This window comes from Choloepus didactylus, chromosome 23 (genome assembly GCF_015220235.1).
Source record: "Choloepus didactylus isolate mChoDid1 chromosome 23, mChoDid1.pri, whole genome shotgun sequence".
NCBI lineage: Eukaryota > Metazoa > Chordata > Mammalia > Pilosa > Megalonychidae > Choloepus > Choloepus didactylus.
Window position 1 is genome coordinate 21,821,699 of NC_051329.1, and position 19,634 is coordinate 21,841,332.

The window sequence follows — 19,634 nt, forward strand, 5'->3', positions numbered from 1 at the left end:
AATCACTGTTTTGCAGGTAAACACTCAGGACCATCAGCCAAGAGGAAAATAGAATATGAATTGGAAAATAGAAGGAAAACTCTATTTGACTCATGCTGTTCCATGTTACCACCAGCAGGGGGGCTCCAGGACAATCTTAGATAATGCATGGGCTTCAATTATCGGCCAAGGGATGATGTGAACCGTAGCAGCCCCTCCTAATGCAGGCAGCAGTATGGGAGTGTACCCGCGGTTCAAGGTGGAGTCTTCCAATCCTCCATATGCATCGTCACCCTTTCAGCACTAAGTATTGAGCACATACTATTCTGCAGTCATTATTCCAGGCATTTGGATTAGATAAGTGAACAAAACGTAAAAATCCATGCCCTCATGGAGCCAAACTACCCATCCATCCATCCATCAATCCATCCATCCAAACCACCCACCATTCTTTAATCCATCCATCAATCCACCCACCCAGCCATTCATTAAGCCATCTATCTATTCACCATTAATCTACTTACGAATCTATCCATCTGTCCATCCATCTTTCTGTTCATTCACCCATCCATCTGAACTGTACTAGCCCCTCCTTCCACCCAACTCTCCACCCATCCATTCATCCATCCATTCCTCCATTTATTTACACAACATGTGCTGAATGCCTACTGTGTGTGTGTGAATGGAATACAGACATAAATAATTCAGAAACCCTGCTCTCAGAGTATTCGGAGTCTACTGGAGTGAGCAGCAATTTAAACCATCACTGTACTACATAGACAGTGATAAATCCTACAGTAGATGTTTGTGCAAGATATAGAACAGCAATTAATATTAATAGCTAATTTTACTGAGCACTTATTTTCTGCCAGAAACTGTTCCATATACACACATACTCTCATTTAATCTTCATAACAACTCTGAGGGAGACACTATTATCTGTATCTATTTTTCAGAGAAGGGGCATGAGGCTCAGAGAGATAAAGTATCTCATCTAGGGAAACACAGCTGGCAAGTTGTGTTCTGAACTCACGACCACCTGACTTCAGAGCCCATACTCATCACCGTGTGTCCATACTGGTTATGTGTCCCATTGAGAATGTGATGAATACTACACACATGCTCAGTAAAAAGCCCTTGCATATGAGCTGACAGTCCTTGGCTTGCAACGTCTGAGGGTTTGAGGATGTCAGTGTAAGAAGCCCTGGAATGTGGGAGCCCAGGAAAGCGACAGTGTGCAACTGCCTGGGTGATCAGAGAGGATTCTGCCCAAGGTGGCAGCTGGCAGGTCTTGCAAGAGGAGTCAGAATGCTTTGGGTGAAGAAACAGCAGACGGGCATTCCTGAGGGAAGGCACAGGACACACCGAGGGTGCATCGCTGGGGTGGAAGGAGCAGAGGAACTTGGAGCATGGGGGTAACACAGCTGAACAGTGGGCAGGTGCCAGACCATGGGGAGCCCTGAACGCCAAGCTCAGGGGGCTGGACTGTGTTCTGACAGTGTGCGCAGGACCCTGACATTGACACTTTAGAAAGACGACTCTCTTATCAGCTTGAAATCCTCTGAGCAGTGGGTGACACCCTCCAGCATTCCGTGCAGATCTCACACATACACACATGCACACACACACATCAGGTGTTTCTGCAGCTGCACCAAGGCAAAACCGTGCCAGCAGCTCTCATGGGATGAACAGGCACACCAGCTCTTCCAGAAGCATCCAGGCAACAGCATGGGCTCTGGAGGCAGACTGACCTGGGTGCAAATCCTGCTTCCTCCACCTACCCTCTAAGTGACTTGGGCAAGACATATCAACTTATGCTCCTCACCTGTAAAATGCGCCCCACCCCCACCAAAAAAAAAAAAAATAGGAGAATTGAATTTAAAATTGTAGGAAGAGTGCCTGGCACCTAGGAGGTGCTGGAGGAGAGCTCGCTCCTCTCCTGGGCAGGGGCACGTGTGGGCAGCCTTACAGCCATTTGCTGCAGCAGCACATCTGCTACCGTGGAGACGGCAAAGCTTCAGGCTGTGATGCTCCCTGTGGCTTTTTGCCTCTCTGAGGATATTTCTGGGTCTAGTCCTTCTTTGTTGTTCCCTTCTTGTTCTTTTATATTTCAACACATCTTTTGTCTAAGTGGGTGCCAAACGGGTTTTAAGGGGATAATGAGCTCATTAGAAGTTGGCAGGGAACTGAGAGAAGCTGAGGCACTGGAGGTGTGGGGGCTGAGGGGAGCCTGTTGAGGAAAGGACTGTCAAGAAGTGATGGGCCCACCCCCAGCCCCCCTTTCGGAGCCCCCCATCCTCCCGGGGAGGGAAGGAGCTGACCTTGGCCAGGTGCGCCACCTGTCAGTGCTGGAAGGGGTAGGAAAAGCACCTGGCATAGGTGCCCAGGCGAGCAGGACTGGGTCTACTCTGTCACCGCTTTGTCTCCGGCCTCTGGAACATAGGTCCCCAAGAAAACATGGGCACAGGGAATGGGTGAACAGAGTCAAGGGAAATGGGCCCCCTCAGGGCATAAATTCAGGGCTCTGGGGAGGCAGTGTCTTGCGTCATTCAGCTCTGGGTGGTCTTGGGGCTTGGAGGCCCCTGAGGAGCCACAGTCCCACCTTCCCAAGGGAACCCCAAGGACCCCTCTGCCTCCCACACCACCCAGTCCTCGTCTCTCTCTCCCCTTCCCTCTCCCCATTCTGTCTCTCTCTCTCTCTTCTTACCTTCCCCCTCCATTGCTTCTTCTCTCTTTCAAAGAGACAGTCTCTTCATGTCTTTCTCTCCTCTCCCCACCTCTCTCACTCGTATCTCCTACTTCTCTCTGTGTGTCTCAGCATGACTGTCTCCCTCTTCTCTCTCTCTGTCTCTCTTCCTACTCTCTCTCCAGACATAAACCCTACCCCAAAGGCAATGGGGAAATGAAGGTAACGACCATCTGTTGAACACCCGTTCTGTGCCAGGCATGGCATTTGAAGGTTTTACAAACATGTTTTCACACAGCCCTCCCACCACACTGTGGGGCAGGCCGGATGCTTCTCCTCATCCCCCTGAAGGTTTATGGCCAGCCTTGGGGGCCGGGCTTCACCCCTCAGAATCCATGCTGGGGATCCTGAGTGCATTAAATCCCCTCCCGTCACTGGGGTGTGTGACTTGAGCAGGCCCCCTCACTCTCGGAGCTGCAGTTTTTTCTCTATAAAGTGGGTCCATCATGGAATTTCCCTCACAGGGCTGTGGGGAGGATCCAATGAGAGACCCCACAGGGCCGGAGTCCACACCCACCAAGAGTTGGCTATCATTGCTTCATCCCTCTTCATTTGACATGAGACCCCCTCAGTGCCTCAGATTCCCCATCTGTGGGGTGTGGCAGACGGCCCCTCTCCTGCCTCCCTCCCAGGACTAGCCTGATTCTCCACAGGGATGAGTCCGAGAGGCCCCTTTGCCGGATGGCAGCATTTGGTTACCACACTTCATGTTTCCAGCTGGAGCGTCCAAGTGTCTAAACACAGCCTATTTTTAGTACCAGAATGAACCTCTGGTGAGGAGCTGCCAAGGAGAAGACTGGTGGGCAGAGCTGCCCTGGGGAAGGGAAAGCAGCAGGCAGAGCCCGCCCCGGGGCTCCCTCCCCTGGGAGTGGTCACGGTGCTTCCTGCTTCCAGATTCCCAAGGGCAGGAGGGAAGTCTGCGGGGCCTCCCCCTTCCTCTACAACCCCAGAGCCTGACCTGGGGCAGAGGCAGGCTGGAGGGCTGGGGCGGGCCAAGAAACCATGTTTGTAAAGGTTTGGTTTCTTCACAGTTCTGGGCAGGATACCCATCCGGGAACTGGAAAACCCTAGCTGGAAGGACATATTTTGGTCTTGGCCTAATGATAAAAATATCACTAGTGGGCGCCTTATTCCCACCGCACCATGTATTCCTCACACAATCCTTTGAGGTGGGCGTTAACCTCTCTGAGCCTCAGTCTCCTCATCCATAGAATGGGAATAGCAATAGTATTTATTGCCTAGGATTGTTGAAAGCATTAAATGAGTCCATAATTCAAGTGTTACCTAGGTGTTAACTCGTGCTATAAGTACTTGTAGATAATACATGTGGTTTTTGCTTGCCTAGCACCCCTTTATCTGGTATAAGGACCCTGTTTTCCTTTATGGAGCTTCTCCCTCCTAAATCCTCAGTTTGTGTGGTTTGGGTAGAATGGATTCCCCTCACCCACTGCTGCAAAAATTCTCATATAGATCTCCTGATACATGAGTACAAGAATTTATGGAGGATAGGAGTATGGGGCGACATACACACACACACACACACACACACACACGAGGAGTGAAATTTCTAGATCTGATTCCATGTGTATCTTCGACTATCCTAGGTAATGCCAATTTGTTTTTCAAAGTGGCTGTAGTTACGACGCCTTCTAGTAGGGTATGAGATTTCCTGTTACTCCAAATACATGTCCACACTTTATGTTGTCAGTCTTTTTCATTGTTTCCAGTCTGGCATATCTGAAGCAGATGCTGTATGTGCCCCACACATAGAGCTAACTTCCAACTGCCTGTGTCTACATCTCTTTGTCTGGGGACTTTCTCAAAGCCTTGGACAGCTTCTATGCCCTGGTGCCCAGCAGGCTGGGAGCATTGGGGAATTATCATTTGGAAGCAGTCTCTATCAAAGACCGATGGGAGTCAATGTATCAATTCCCCAGCTACCTCACCCCTTGGATAGAATTACTCTGAGGCTTATGATTGTGCAGATTCCCTGAGTTTCCCTGGTGAGATTTAACCTCAGTCACGCTCAGTGGTAGCTGACTCGATAGCACACCCTTTTTTATTGGTTCCTTCCCTTGCCTGCTAAACGTCCCTATTTAGAGAAGAGGAATCAGTGGGCCTTCACGTCTTAAATTAAACTACTTACAAATGATATTGATTACTTGGAATACACCATGATTTATTCAAACATCTCCTTATCATTGTATATGTAAAATATTACCAATTGTCTCCTTACAATTAACGCTATGAGACACATCCTGTATTTAGATCCTTGAAGAGATCCTCGAAAGCTAATCTCACCGGGGATGAGAGGTTGGCATGCTTCTATCCACTTTACAGAGGAAGCTAAGGCTCATGGAGATTAAGTAACTTGCCCAAGCTCACAGCTAGCAAGAATCAGAGCATGAATTTAAATGCAGAACTGCCTGCATCTCAATGTCCTGAGGGAACTACCTCGATGCAATGGTGGAATCCACATACACTATCGGGATAGCCAGCCTCCTCTCGTGCCCACTACATCTCCCAGTTGAACCCCAGCCTCGATAGAAGGGTCCTTCCTGAGTATGGAGACACGGAATACCATCCCTCAAACACCACAGGCAGAATGACCCCTGACTCCTTTAATCAAAGTCTCTTCTCACCCTTCTTGCCCCTGGACAAGCGATTTGACAAGTGAAAGACCCAACGAAATAGCCTGAGAAATGCTACTTACAAATGCAGATCTTGTGGCTTTCCCTCATGGTTTTTAGCATCTACCACTTTATTAACCCAGCTAACCCTGGGAAGCTCTTGCACCCCCAAATGTGGATGCCCTCTGGGACGCATCCTTCCACTCATGGGTGTGCCATAGTTGAATGATCCAGCTGCCCAGTGATGTACAGGCAGCTTGATTCCACTTTCTCACTCCTTTGTACAAAGCTGCAATGGAGGAGATAACTATACACATACATGTACACACACACACACACAAACATATATATATATATATATATATATATATATATATATATATATATATACTTACTTTCTGGGTCAAAAGCATGGAATTACTGAGTCAAAGACTGTGCACATTCACATGTGTGTGCACATGGGGAAAACCCTGATACAGACTCACACTGACAGCACATACTGCCCCTGTGCACCCCACCCCCACCTCCCAGGAAGAGTCTCGGAGCCCCCACACTTCCTTCCCTCTGCTCCCAGGATGAGGACTCACCCACCACCATCCGGCACTCACAGTGCACCACCTGCGTCCATTTTCATTCATCTTCCCCAAATCTCAAGAAAATAAATGGGAAGGCAAAGTGCCATTAGCTTAATGGCCTTTAACACACAGCCATCTGCCATGATGTAATTAAATAAAAAAATCAGAGGGAGCATATGGTGCCCATTATAAATAAATATTAAAATTTTGTTTCCCTGGGTAATGACTGCAGTGCCTCTTGCTCCACGGGCAAACTTCATGACCATCTTCACCTGTTGCAGGGAATCAGGCTCGGCCACACATGCAGGAAGGACTGTTGGGGAGGAAAGGGTTCAGTCCTGGAGGCAGATATTCCTGCCTCAGCCCCAGGGTCGCTGTGTGATCATCAGCAAGTGGCTGAGCCTCTCTGAGGCTCAATTTCATCACTTACAAGATGGGACCAATCTGGTGTACCTCACTGGGACAGTGTGAGGGGTAAGCGGATTACTGTGTTTGAAATACATAGCACCATGATGACAGCCTGCGCTAATATTTACTGAGCACCAACCAAGTGCCAGGCACTGTTCTAGATATTAACTTCTTTAATTCTTACAACAACCCTATGGGAAAGGTCCCATTTGTTAGCCTCATTTGACCAATGAGGAAACGGAGGTTCAGAGAGGCCAAGTCACCTGCATAAGGTCACACAGCTAGGAAGGTGTGGAACCAGGTTCAAACTCAGACAGTATGGCTCTAGAGTCTGCCTTCTTAACTATATGCTAAGTGTGGCCCAGCATAACATTTCAACATAATGGGCACTCCCTGCCCCATCTTTGGCCAACTGGAGAAAGAAAACATTTTCTCCCTTCTCAGAACGATAACATCTGCCCAGCTTCCATCTCAGAAAAAGGAGAAGGTTTAATGAGTTGCTGAAATGACTGGTGACCACTCAAGGTAGGTATGGAGAATACATTCTAGGCATGACTCCACCCCACACCCACAGGGGTAGGCCCCAGTGGCCACATTTGTGCCACCTAACCCTGTCTGCTGGCATCACTGTGAACCATAGGTAGGCTCATCTGCTGGGCCCTGTCACCGCGTGCCTAGAGAAAGAGCAAAAAGCAGTCTGTGGAAGAAGTAGAAGAAAGATGAACAGAGAGATTCTGAGACAGAGGAGCCCAGAAGCCAAACCTCCAGGGTGATGGACAGTATTAAATAAGAAAATGTGGGTACTTTCCTTACTGGAGTGCTGAGCACACAACAAGAGGTCAATAAGTGTTGGCTACAGTTAGTTTTAAAAGGGCAACTGTATACTTGAAAAGCCAGAGACTCAATGGACAGCCCAGACTCTGGGTGGGGATGGGGTAAGGCTGAGTTGTAGGAAGGGGGGACAAAAGAGTGAAAGGACAGTTGCCCTCTGTCCAGTGGTTTGATAAAAGGGTCCCAAGATGCAGATCACCCACCCTGCTGGCTTTCCCTGTGAGGCAGCTGGCAGCCCTACTTTGAGCCCAGATGACTTTCCCCTCCAAGAGGGACTTCTAAAGAAATGCCCTAAATCCCTATCATTAAGCCATCTGGAATCATCCTTCTCCTTCAAGAGCTGCTGTGTCATGGGTCAATTAGTGCACATTTGCACAGGGTTCCTTACTAGTTGCTAATTGTCTGGGGGAGATAATGGATAGTTCTGCTGGTTCTGGGCAGAATGTTTACCCACAGAGGTAGACCTACAGTGGGTGGCAGAGATGAGGGTGGAAAGTGGGAGGGAGTGGGAAGAATGGGATGGGATGGGATGGGGCAGAGTATTACAGTGAGTTACATGCAGTAAGGGCAAGTATTCTTTTGTGAATTCTTTTGCTTTCAGTTGTGTGTGTGTGTGTGTGCATGCATGCGTGTGTGTGTGTCTGAATCCTTGACCACAGTGCAAAATGCGTTTCTCACCGTGCATCCATTACAATATCTGAAAGCCCTGGTGATGGAGACCAGTAGGGGAGAGCTACACTAGATTGCGTGGTCACGAGAGACCCTTTGAGAAGAAGATATTTCAGCTGAGACCAGAAACATGAGAGGGAGGGCAAGGTACAGACTGGAGGTGGGCAAGGACCCGGTGTCTCCCAGGAGTGGGACTAGTGGGCGAGGACAGATTGGCAAGATGGAGCTGGGGAGTGGGCAAAGCCACATCCTGCAGGGATTTGTGCATTCTGCCCATGGCTGTCCCTGGACTGCAGTGCAACCCACAGCTATTTCCTGAAGCATCCAATGAGGGGTTGGAGGAGGACCCCCAAGGACCCTCCTGACTCCAGTGGGGTGTGGTTATGTCTCAGAGGTTCCTGGAGGCTGATCTGGGGAAGAAATGTTTGTAGATGGGCAGAGCTGAGAAAAGGTCAATGTCCAGACACCTGGCAGTGATGGCTCTAGAATTCCCAGGAGGGGCTTGGGGACATAATCTGACCTGAAGGGCAGACTCAGGGCTTGAGGTGATGCTGCAAAGAGTGCAGAGCACTTGTATGAGGTGAAGAGAACTTTCATATGTATATCAGGGGTTGGCAAACTATAGCTGGTTTTGTATAACCCTCAAACTATGAATGGTTTTATATTTCTAAACGTTATGAAGAAGAAAAAGGAGAAAGAGGAGCAGGAGGAAGCTGCAACAAGAGACTGCATGGGGTCTGCCAAGCCTATAAAATTTACTATCTGGCCTTCTACAGAAAGAGTTTGCCAACCCCTGATCTACATCAACAGTGGAGACCAGTGGTGGAGATTATGGGGAGAAAGGGGCCATTGAGAAAGGTCACTCTGCCCATCCCCAGAGCTCAAAGACCACCATGTAGTCACTCAGCATCTTCCTTAGGGTGAGTGACAAAGAGCTGGAAGGAAGGCTGGAGGTTTCGCCTAGTGAAACAACCTCTTTTCACAGAGGGGAAATTACAGCCCAGAGAAACGCAAATGAAATATCCCATGTCCATGTCAAATGCCTTGTGTGGACCTGGACTCCAGCAAATAAATGTTCAGTGATGCCACAGAATCCTAGAGTTCAAAGGGCCCCTAGAAATAAGCAGACTGAAATTTTACAGACTTGGGGCTCGGGGAGGTTGAACGAGTGAGCCAGGGTTCCAGGCCCAGGCTGTCTCTTTCCAGTGCACTCACTGCTCCCTGCCAGCCCCCAACACCCCCCACCTCCAGCCCCAGCAATCACCACTTGTTGGCTCCATGCTGACCACATGATGAAACCCTAATTTGGGAATGGTAACAGTTCCCATTGGCTTCTCTTCCCCAGAGAGGAATTTTCCACCTGGAATTTCCCCAGCAAGAATTGCTGTCCCTCCCCAAATTACCAAGCCCAGTCCTCCTGCCCAAGGCAGTGTTGAGGAGTGGGCCCTGTGCCCCCCATTCAGCTCTACAGGTTCAAGTTCTCTTTCCTTATGGAGTACCCTGTGCTCTTGGAGAGCCTGGCAGCCCACAGCCCATCACAACCCTTCACAATCTCCAGGCCAGCTTCCTCATTTGGCATATAGGGAAACTGAGGCCCAAAGGGGCAGGGGAAGGGCCTTACTTAGTTATTCAGTGACTCCATCTCAGTCAGACTCTGGCCTCCTGGATCCCAGGCTTAAGCCCTGGACACACCCCTGGGAAGGAAGACAATTAAGGTAAACTACTATTCATTGCATACCTACAATGTTACAAACCTTTCCATTTGCATTGTGTCATTGACGCTCCCCAATGGCTCTACTTGGCAGGTTGATTTTATTCTCTCACCTTACAAGTGGCGTAATCGAGGCCCAGGAAGTTAAGAGACTTCTTGGAGGATTGTGCTGGTGAGTGGCAGGGCAAGATTTGAACCCTGGTTGGTCCCACTCCAGACTCTTAATCATAATTTCTATGTGACATTACCTCCTGCTGCAGTGCCACTGCTTGACCTCTGACCTTGGGGGTCTCTTATCTCAGAAGGGCCAGTGGGGCAATTTAGAGGCCCTCCCCTTCAAGGCCTCAGAGCCGGCCCTCCACACACTGGGGGCCTTTCTCCTCCATCTGCTCTGAGCCTGTGTAGCAAGTCTGTGCCCCTCTTGAGGCCCCTCAACTGGGACTGGGGGAATAAGCCCCTTCTAGCAGCACAGGAGTCCCCAGGCCCCTGCAGCATCTTCCCCAGGTCTTCAGTGGTCAAAGGACCTCCTCAAGCATCCATCAGAGAGCCACCCCCTCCCACAAGGACAATCGCCTCCAGAAACCAACTGATGCTTCAGGCTCTTGGCACCATCGCAACATGGAGAAGGTGGCACGAAACCATGAGTGTGCACTTGTGCCAAGTATGTTCCAACAGAGACTCAGCATGCATGAACACACACTCCCACACCTGCCACTGCCTGCCCCCAACACACACACACACACACACACACACACACATGCACATTCATCCATCTCTAGTTATCCATCCTATTTACAACCCAAGAATCCTTCACAAATGAGAAAAAGCAGAGACCATCTGACTTGCCCTCAAAACATGGTTAGTGATGGTTAGTAAAACCAGAAACTGAGTCTTCGAGTTCTGGGCAAACAAAGTTTCTTTGTCACCCTGGACTGTCAAGTGAATAAACCACCACAAGTCTTTAAAAGTCTAGACCTGGGTTTTTCAGCCTCAGCTCTACTGACATTTTATATAGAATAATTCTTTGTGGTGGGGGGTGGACTGAGCATTGTTGGATGTTGAGCAGCATCCCTGGTCTCTACCCACTAGATGCCAATAGCACTCACTGCCCAACAAGTTGTGACAACCAAAAATGTTCTCAGCAGTGCTCTAGACATCATTCTTGTGAATACACAGAAGTGTGGACCACAACCCCATGCTTAGTCTCAGAGCCATCTCACTTCAGATTTATAAAGCTTTAGTCTAAGAGTCTAGAGTTCAATTCTATGATTTCATTCTAGTCCTCTGTCTATTATAAAGTTCCATGCCAGATCCCCACTCCTAGAATTCTATGCTGGGATGCTGGTGTCAGGTTCAGTATTAGAGGGTGTTTTGATTCTGAAATTCTCGTCTAAGCCCATAAGATCCTGTCTCCTCCCATTTCAAGGTTGAAATTCTCCCTGGGAGACAGCCAAGCCTCGCTGACTTCCAGTGACCAGGGAGAACGACGTGCTCATGAATTATATATTTCGAGTCATCTCTAAATTGCTCGGCAATTACAGAACACCAAGGGTCAGTTGCCAGGAGCAAGAACCTCCCCTCCGGCGGAGAAAAACAGCTGGAAGGAAACACGCCAATAACATTAAGATGTTTTCTCTGGGGGATAGGTTTAGGAGTGATTTTTTATGTGTGTGTTATTTTGCTTGCCTGTATTTTAAAAAAAAAATTGTCCACAATTAGTTGTAATATAAAGAAAGAGAGAAAACTGGGTTTTGATGTCAGTCAGACCTGGGTTCAAATTTTGGCTTCATCACTTAGCTAGCACTGAGAACTTGAGGAAGACACTTCCCCTCACTGAGCCTCTCTGCATCTATAAAACAGAACGAGAATAAGGGCACCTGCTGCACTAGGGTGTTGAGAGGGTAAACTAAGGTCGGGCAGGTAACTTGTTTAGCTCAGGGCCAGGTACACTCGTAGGCCCCAGCACAATTACAGCTCTTGTGTCCTCGTTTGAAACACTGCAGGCAAACATGGTATGTCAGACAGTAAGTTAAGGAAGGCTTGGAGTCAACCTGAGTCCCAGTCCAGCCCAAGTCCAGTCACTTCATAACTCAAATCCTTGGGGCACATTTTCAACTTATAAAATGGGCACCCTCATCCCCCCTCTCAGGCCCCCCCAGGCGTCTGGCACCAGCAGGCAGTCCTCACTATTATTATCCCACCCCAGGGGGCTGACAGGCACAGAACAGAGGCGGAGGATGGGGTGGGAGGTGGGGGGATGGGGCAGAAGTTAGAACCGGAGGCGGAGTCTCATCTCTCAACTTATTTGTGATTCTTTTAAAAGAAAGTCCTCACCAGCCTCAACATTAATATGTCTTTGCTGTCATGGTGTCTTTAAATTTAGAACGAACCACTCCCCACACAAACACGCATCCACCCACACAGCCCCAGGAATAAATCCATCCGGGTATACCAAGGAGGAAGGTCTTTCTGCTACATCCAAAGGGGGAAGTGGGTGGCAGGGGAGGCTGGCGTGACTCCTGCAGTGGCAGTGGCATCACATCAGGTTCCTGGCACCAGGGGAGCTCCTCTCCTTTCTGTATAGGATGCTCCCTGCTCAGAACACTGGACAAGGAGTCAGGGCCCTGGGATCCTCAGCCTGGGCTACAGCTAACCTGCAAGGCCAGTAAAATGGGGGTGGGGGGACTAGGTGACCACAAAGCTTCCTGGGTTCAGCCCACACTGGCCTGTGGACAGGCTGGGTGTCCTGGGTGAGAGGTGCAACCTGTCGGAGCTGGGGTCTCGTCTGTAAATGAAGTGGTTGCAGGGCCGGCTTCATGGGCATCAGACCCGTGCAGCTGCTGGGGACCCTTAGCATGGAAGGGCCCCACACTTGGTTTAATTCTCTGCTGTTGCCATCTTGAAAGTCTTAATAATTTTTTAACAAGGGGACCTGCATAAATTATGTAGTGGGTCCCGGATGGCTGTGAGAGTTGATGGAGGCTAGTGAGTGTGTACATCTCGGCGCCTTTTGGAGATGCAGGCTGTGGTTCTCTTGCTTCCTCCTCTGCCCCACCTGTCAGTGCATTCTATGACTGTGTGACCTGGGGCGAGCGAATCACCCTCTCTGTGCCTGTGGTTCCTCCTTTGTAGAAAAACAAAATCAAACACACAAATTGCCTTAAAATTTCTTCTGGTTCCTACTTACGGACCTCTCCTCCCCCATATACAAAATACAATTCACTCATTCATTCATTCAACAAACATTCACTGAACACCAGCCACAGGCTTGGCCTGAACCAGGAGATCAGTCTAACGTGAGAATTTATCCCGCACAAACTGCACAAATCCATCACCGATATGGGCAACATCTTCCTCCCTCGACCAGGCCAGCATACCAGCATGCTTTTGTTTTCTTCATTCAACAAACATATATTGAGTACCTATTGTATGCTAGGTGCTGTGGATACCCTCCTGAAGATGGGGCCCCTACCCTCAGGAAGATGGCAAGACCTTATTTTTTTTAGCTTTTAAAATTGTTAGAGTTCATATTGATTTCAAGCATTAACAATCATAATTTCACTTATTGAGCTTCCAGAAACTTGAAACACATAATTTCTAATGTTCACAATGACCCTGCAAGGTGGGTGTTATTCTTCCTATTATTCAGATGAGAAACTGAGGCTCAGAGAGGTAAAATGACTTGCTCAAAGCCACACAGCTGGAAAGTGGCAGAGGTAGAAGTTCAGCCCAGGGCTGTGTGGTTCCAAAGGGCTTTTGGCAACACCACTGCCTCTTGTGTAGAAGTTTTACCTCCCCAAAGTGAAAATGGAGCTCCTCAGAGCTGGTGACCCTGATTTAAAGTGTCCCCTTCATCTCCTTGGATCTCTTTACCTGACCCATAGCTCAAGACGTGGCATATTCCAGCGAGACCTAGTTGACTGTCTGGAGCACACCTTTCCCGAAGGAATTCCAACTGCAAATGTCAGTCCAGTCAGACAAAGGGGAGAGCTTTTCTGTATCCCTTGCAGAGCAAGTGGGTCCCTGAAGTCTTTGGAATCATATTGAGGAGAGTGTTCAAGCCAGAGAAAGCCATTGGCCATTAGCCACTTGGGGCTGAAGTTCTGTGTCCCATTTGGGATCTGACTTGGGCTTTTGATATGATTCCTTTAGGCAATTCAGTGCCACCTTGTGATCCTCAGAGAAGGTGTAAAGTGGTGGTTCTCAAACAACAGAGTGCCTGGGAATCCCCCAGGGCTTGCTGAAACACAGATGGCAGGGCCCCGCCCCCAGAGGTCTGAGCTGGGGTCTGAGTTTCTGCGTGTCTAAAAGTGTAGTGCTTTAAAACTTCCAGTCTAGACAGTTAGAGAAGCCCAAGGGAGGCCGATTACAGGATGCTGGGGGAAATCAGGATTCCTCCCAGCCTCTGGGATCAGGCAGACTGACCACAATTTAAACCCCTTCTGATCCTCAGTTTCCCTGTGAAGTGAGCACTACCTCCTTCAGTTCTGTAGTGATACCTTAAAACAGTGACGATGAACTAACACTCAGCGGGTATACAGTTTCCTATGTGCCAGGTGCTCTGGGGAGCACTTCCGATTTTTTCTTTTTCTTTGTTTAATGAGGGATAATTACATATGATTAAAATGGACGACACTTAGGTGCACAGGTGGTAGGTGTAGGTGGCAGAGCCAGGATTTGAACCAAGGGAGTGTAGCTCTACTCACGATAACTTCTGCTTTTATAATTCACGGGAAGGGTCCAATAAATATAATCACGGTGACTTCTAATGAACAATGAGCTCTAATCCTCTCTTTCACAGAGTAGGAAACTATGGCTTGTAGAGGTTGAGACCCTGGTCTGAGGTCACAGGGCTCGTGGGTGGCAGAGCAGGGATCAAATGTGGCTGCTGACGGAGTCTATGTTCCTAACCACGGAAGCCCCTGCCTCCTGCCAGCGCTGCTAAGTGGGGCCCCAGGATCGTGGAACTCAACAGCCTGTGTTTTAACTGAAACCACAGTGGGAGACCACAACACGCCCACTAGAGTGACTAGGGTAAAAAAGCCACCAATTGTAAGTGACGACAAGGACGTGGAGCAACTGGAACTCTCATGCATCAATGGTGGGAATACAAAAGGGTACAGCCCCTTTGGAAAGCACACACTCTCCATCCGACATCACTCCTAAGGATTTATCCAAGAGAAGGGACAGCCCATGTCGGCACAGAAGTTTGTGTGTGAATGTTTATAGCAGCTCTACATGTAATTGCTCAAAGTGAACCCACCCTTCAACAGGTGCAAGGGCAAACAAACTGTAGTGTATTCACACCATGAAGTATTACTCAGCCATCAAAAAGGACAAACTGATGATACACAGGATGGAACCAATGACTCCCAAAGGCATTGTACTGAGTGAAAGAAGTCAGATCCAAAGGGGTATGTGCTGTAAGATTCCATTTATATGACATTCTAGAAAAGGCAAAATTAAAACGGATCAGTGGTTGCCGGGAGGAAGGTCAGGGGGAAGGGGTTGTCTACAGAGGGAGAGAAACGAATTTTTGAGGCAGATGGGGCTGTTCTATATCTTGATTCTTGTGGTGGTTACACAACTGTATACATTTGTCAAAACATGCAGAACTGCAAACTAAAACAGGTGAATTTTACTATATGTCAATTATACTAATAAAAAAGGATTAAAAAAAAAAAAAAAAACACTACTGTGTTTTTCCCTGCTGTGCTGTCGGCCTCACGGAAGGAAGGGATACTTCTAAGCGGATCAACACCTGCTCACATCTCATCTCCAGCCCCTGGGATGTTCACCTGGAGGGAAGGGGTGGCTCAGCCTGGAAGGAACAACTCCCAGAGCACCTGGATCCCCAAGTGACATCCCCACCCCCACCCCCTACTGGCACACTGCCTGCTCTGCTCTGGGAGCAGGAGCTGGAACATTCCAGTTATTTTTGCTGAGAAGTTCCAGCCAGAGGGTTCTCTCTCCACAGGCAGCTGCCACCCCCTGTTGTGTTTACATAAAAACACATTTGCAGAGGGTTTTGTTTTTACATTTGCCTCTGCCTGGCTTCTAATAAACGTGAGGATGCCTGATTATCCAGCTGGAAGCAGCTGACAGCAGAAGGGATGCTGAAGGCTGGGTGAGACAGACTGATGCTTCAGCCCAGCCCCATGGAACGCTGGGGACTCAAAGCAGATGGCTACCAACGTGCTCAGGGCACTCACTTGTGCACCTACCCACATTTCCCAACCTGGGTACTACTGGCATTCGGGGACAGACGATCCTTTGCTGGAGGTGGGGGTGGAGGGGTGAGGCTGTCCCAGGCATTGCAGGATGTTCAGAAGCATCTGCGGCCTCTATCCACAGCAACTCCTCCCAGTCATGACAATGACAACTGTCTCTAGACATTGTCCAAGGTTTCCTGGAGGGCAAAATTGCCCAGGTTAAGAACCTTTGGATACACACATGCAGGCCCAGCTTGGCATCTCCCTGTCTTCCAAGACCAACCTCAGCACCTTGACGAGAGTGGCTCTTACACACTGCTTGGCACCTTCACATTTTAGAGGCTCAAAGACATTTTGGGGAATGAGCAAACCCTGGCAGTGGGAGTGACATCAGTGATCACTCACTGCCTTGGTGTGGACGGCCATGTCCAGCAGTTCTATCGAACTCTGACCACCATGTGTGGACACCATGTGCCCACATCACCTCCCTGAGTCCTTCCAGCAACTCTAGGTGTGAGGTCCCTGATGATCTCCATTTCACAGATGAGGAAACTGAGGCACTCAGCTGGTAGATGGTAGAGCTGAAGTTTGTATCTAGAAACATCTGATGCCAGAAGCCCAGTTTCCTAATTAGCACACTCTAAAGCAGCTGCAGCCTTAAATGCATTTTAAGGACAGGATGGGGAATAAATGGGTCCAGACACATGTGTCTACACACACGGGGAGGGGCTGAGGGAGAAGAGCAGAAAACGTGCCAAGATTAATACAGTTAGGCATGTGGACTTCAGTGCAAGAGAGACCCGGCATCCAAATCCTGCTCTGCCATTTACCAGCCCTGTGACCTTGGGCAAGTGACTGGGGCACAGTTTCATCATCTGTAAAACAGGGGTAATGATAATATTACAGCACAGGGTTTTTGTGAAGAGTAGAGATGATGCTGTAAAGTGCTTAGGGGAGCCTGGAATATACCCCAAGCTCAATAAATATTGGTTTGGTGAATGCACAATAGGGTGTGGGGAGAATGCACCCAGCTGAGGTGGAGACTGGGGATGGGACGGGGTGGTTTATGCCCCATCACCTAGCAAGGCAAGGCTGTTTGCATCCCAGATAGTCCCCACCACACACACACATTCGTTGCATCCCAGACAGTCCCCACCATAGACACACACTCACACACACTCATACACTCATGCACCCACACCCGCTCACATGCAAACACATACATACTTTCTCATACACTCTCACACTCATATATATATATATACATATATATATATATATATATATATATACACTTATACACACACATATGCTCTCACACATGCACACACATGCTCACACATGGAGGCAATCACACATATTCACTTTCACACTTGCACTTGCACATGCTCACACACATACATATACAAACACAAGCACACACTTTCACATGCACACATTGAGCCAGGGGCTTGCTCTTCCTCAATGGCCTCCTGCCCTCCAACAGGACCAAATGAAAGCCCCCATCTGTGCTGACCAATGACAGGCCACCAGGTTGGTGGCTAAGAGGCACACTCAAGCCCCTTCACCACAGGAGTTGGAAGGATGCTGTGTCCCCTTGGAAACTGCAGAGTCTAATTCTGCATCCTTGAACCCTTCTCAACAGAAGCAATGAATGGTCAACCCAACAGGCCAGGGCAGTTGACTCTGGCCTGACCTCCACTGAGGCTATCTTTTGGGAACCATCGAGAGGCCCTGATCTCCCTGCCAGGCCTCCCAGCCATGGGCCATCAAAGACTCTGCTTCTCGGCATTAATTCGGGAGCATCCGTGTCTCCTGCTGAGCAGCTGAAGAGCTCTTTGGAGCTTCTTTTCAACCGAAAACAGTAATTTGCAAGAGCTCACAATGAATGGAGCAGATGGACTGGCACAGTTGAACCACAGCTGGCCTTTCTCACAGCTCAGGGTGTATGGGACTACACTGCTAGTGGCTGGTGCAAGGGTCTGAGCTGGAGGTAGGAGGAGAGCACACCTAGGACAAGCTGGGCCTTTTAGAATCAAAGAGCAGTAAGCATGTCATGCCTGGCATTGAATTCTGCCTCGGCTATTTGTAGCTGTGTGATCACAGACAAGTGACTTAATCTCTCTAATCCTGTTTTCTCATCTTTAAATAGGGGTGATAAGAGGATTGTTGTGATAATCTGGAGCAATGATCCAGAGTGATGACACAGTGGTCTGGAGCACAGACTCAGGAACTAGATGACCTGGTTCAAATCCAGGTTCTGCCCCTAAGTAGCTGCTACTTGCTGTGTGTTCTTGGGCAAGTTGCCTAATCTCTCTGGTCATCTGTTCCCTTACAGATGAAGAGCCTGAAAGAGACTGTGGTCCACCTTCTCCCTCCCATATCCCCAGGTTCTTTGAGGTCCTTGAAGGCTGGAGAGGTTTTGGCTCCACAGGGGTAAACAGATGTCAACAATCACAACGGCCCTTGTTGGAAACCCCACTTGCTGCTGGGCAATGTCCTCAGCACTGTCCATATCTCCTCTCATTTACCTGCAAAACCCCATAACACAGGTTCTCTTATTGCCTCTGTTTTGCAGACAAGGAAACTGAGGTCTGAAGGGGGACAGTGACTTGCCCAAAGTCACACAGCTGGTTAGTGGCTGAGCTGCTATTTGCATTCAGGTGTGTTTGACTCTAGAGCAAAACTCTTAAGTATGCCATTAAATTGCCTCTGTCGACTGGAAGCTTTAGAGCAGCACTGTCCAAAAGAAATACAATGCAAGCCATTTTAAATTTTAAATTTTCTAGTAGCCTTGCTAAAAAAAGGAAGAAGAAACAGGTGAAATTCATTTTAGCAATATATTTAATATATCTAAATTATTATTTCAACATGAAATCAATTTATTAATAGGATATTTTGCATTCTTCTTTTCATGCCATGTCTTTGAAATTTGGTGTGTATCTTGTACTGAGAGCATGTCTCAACTTGAACTGGCCACGATTCAAATAACCACATGTGGCCAGGGCTGCCGCAACAGATGGTGTAGCCCTAGAGATCTGGATATCTACTTGCAGGGCTGGGGAAAATATCCAGATCCTTCTGACTCCGAATCAGGAAGCATCACTGCTGCCACCCGATGGCTTCCTTATGTGGGAGTTAAGCCATCTGTGTCTCTGGAGCCAGACTAGTCCAGTCGCCAGGTGATCTCACACCACGAGCACGGTAGCTCCAGCCTCTTTCTGTGCTATGGGTGGCTCCCAGAGCCCTGGCCCAGGGCCGTGCTGGGGGCTGACTAGACCCCAGCTTGTTCCCAAGCCAACCTGGGCATGAGTGTCCCTCTGAAGCCAGCTTTAGCTAGGAGACCCCTGTGGATCAGAAATGACCTCGCTAAAATGACTAAAATAGCTTCTTTGAGCCAACAGGTAGTGGGGCGAGAGCCCATAACTGCCTTTGAACCCCAACTCTGTCATTCCTAGCTGGGAGAACTTGGGCAAGCCTCTCCCTACTGCTCAGTGAAATCAGGGTCATAGCAATATTTCCTTCTTCACAGGTTGCCAGGATGGAATTAGGAAATGTAAGTATCCCTTTTACCTCTTGAGCACTCACCTCATGCCAGACATGCCAGACAAGAGCTATTTTTATCCCCATTTTACAGACAGAGAAATTGAGGCTCTGAGAGATGAAATAACTCAGCATCCTACAACTAGCAAGGGATGGGTTCAATGATCACAGGGAGGTTGAAGATAACTAAATAAATTAAAGCACTCTGAGTTATGCTGGGCATATAGTGTGCTTCTGTAGATTTGGACTCCCATCATCATCGTCGACACTGACATCATCATTGATGTCATCGTCGTCGTCATCATTATCATATTCTGCCTCCCCATGGAC

At 48.6% G+C, this 19,634-nt stretch overlaps 1 protein-coding gene across 3 annotated transcripts in view; it reads right to left on the reverse strand.

Annotated features, from left to right (window-relative positions):
• Positions 1-19,634, reverse strand: part of WSCD2 (WSC domain containing 2) — a 155,697-nt gene that overhangs the window by 88,456 nt on the left and 47,607 nt on the right. The window lies entirely within an intron of this gene.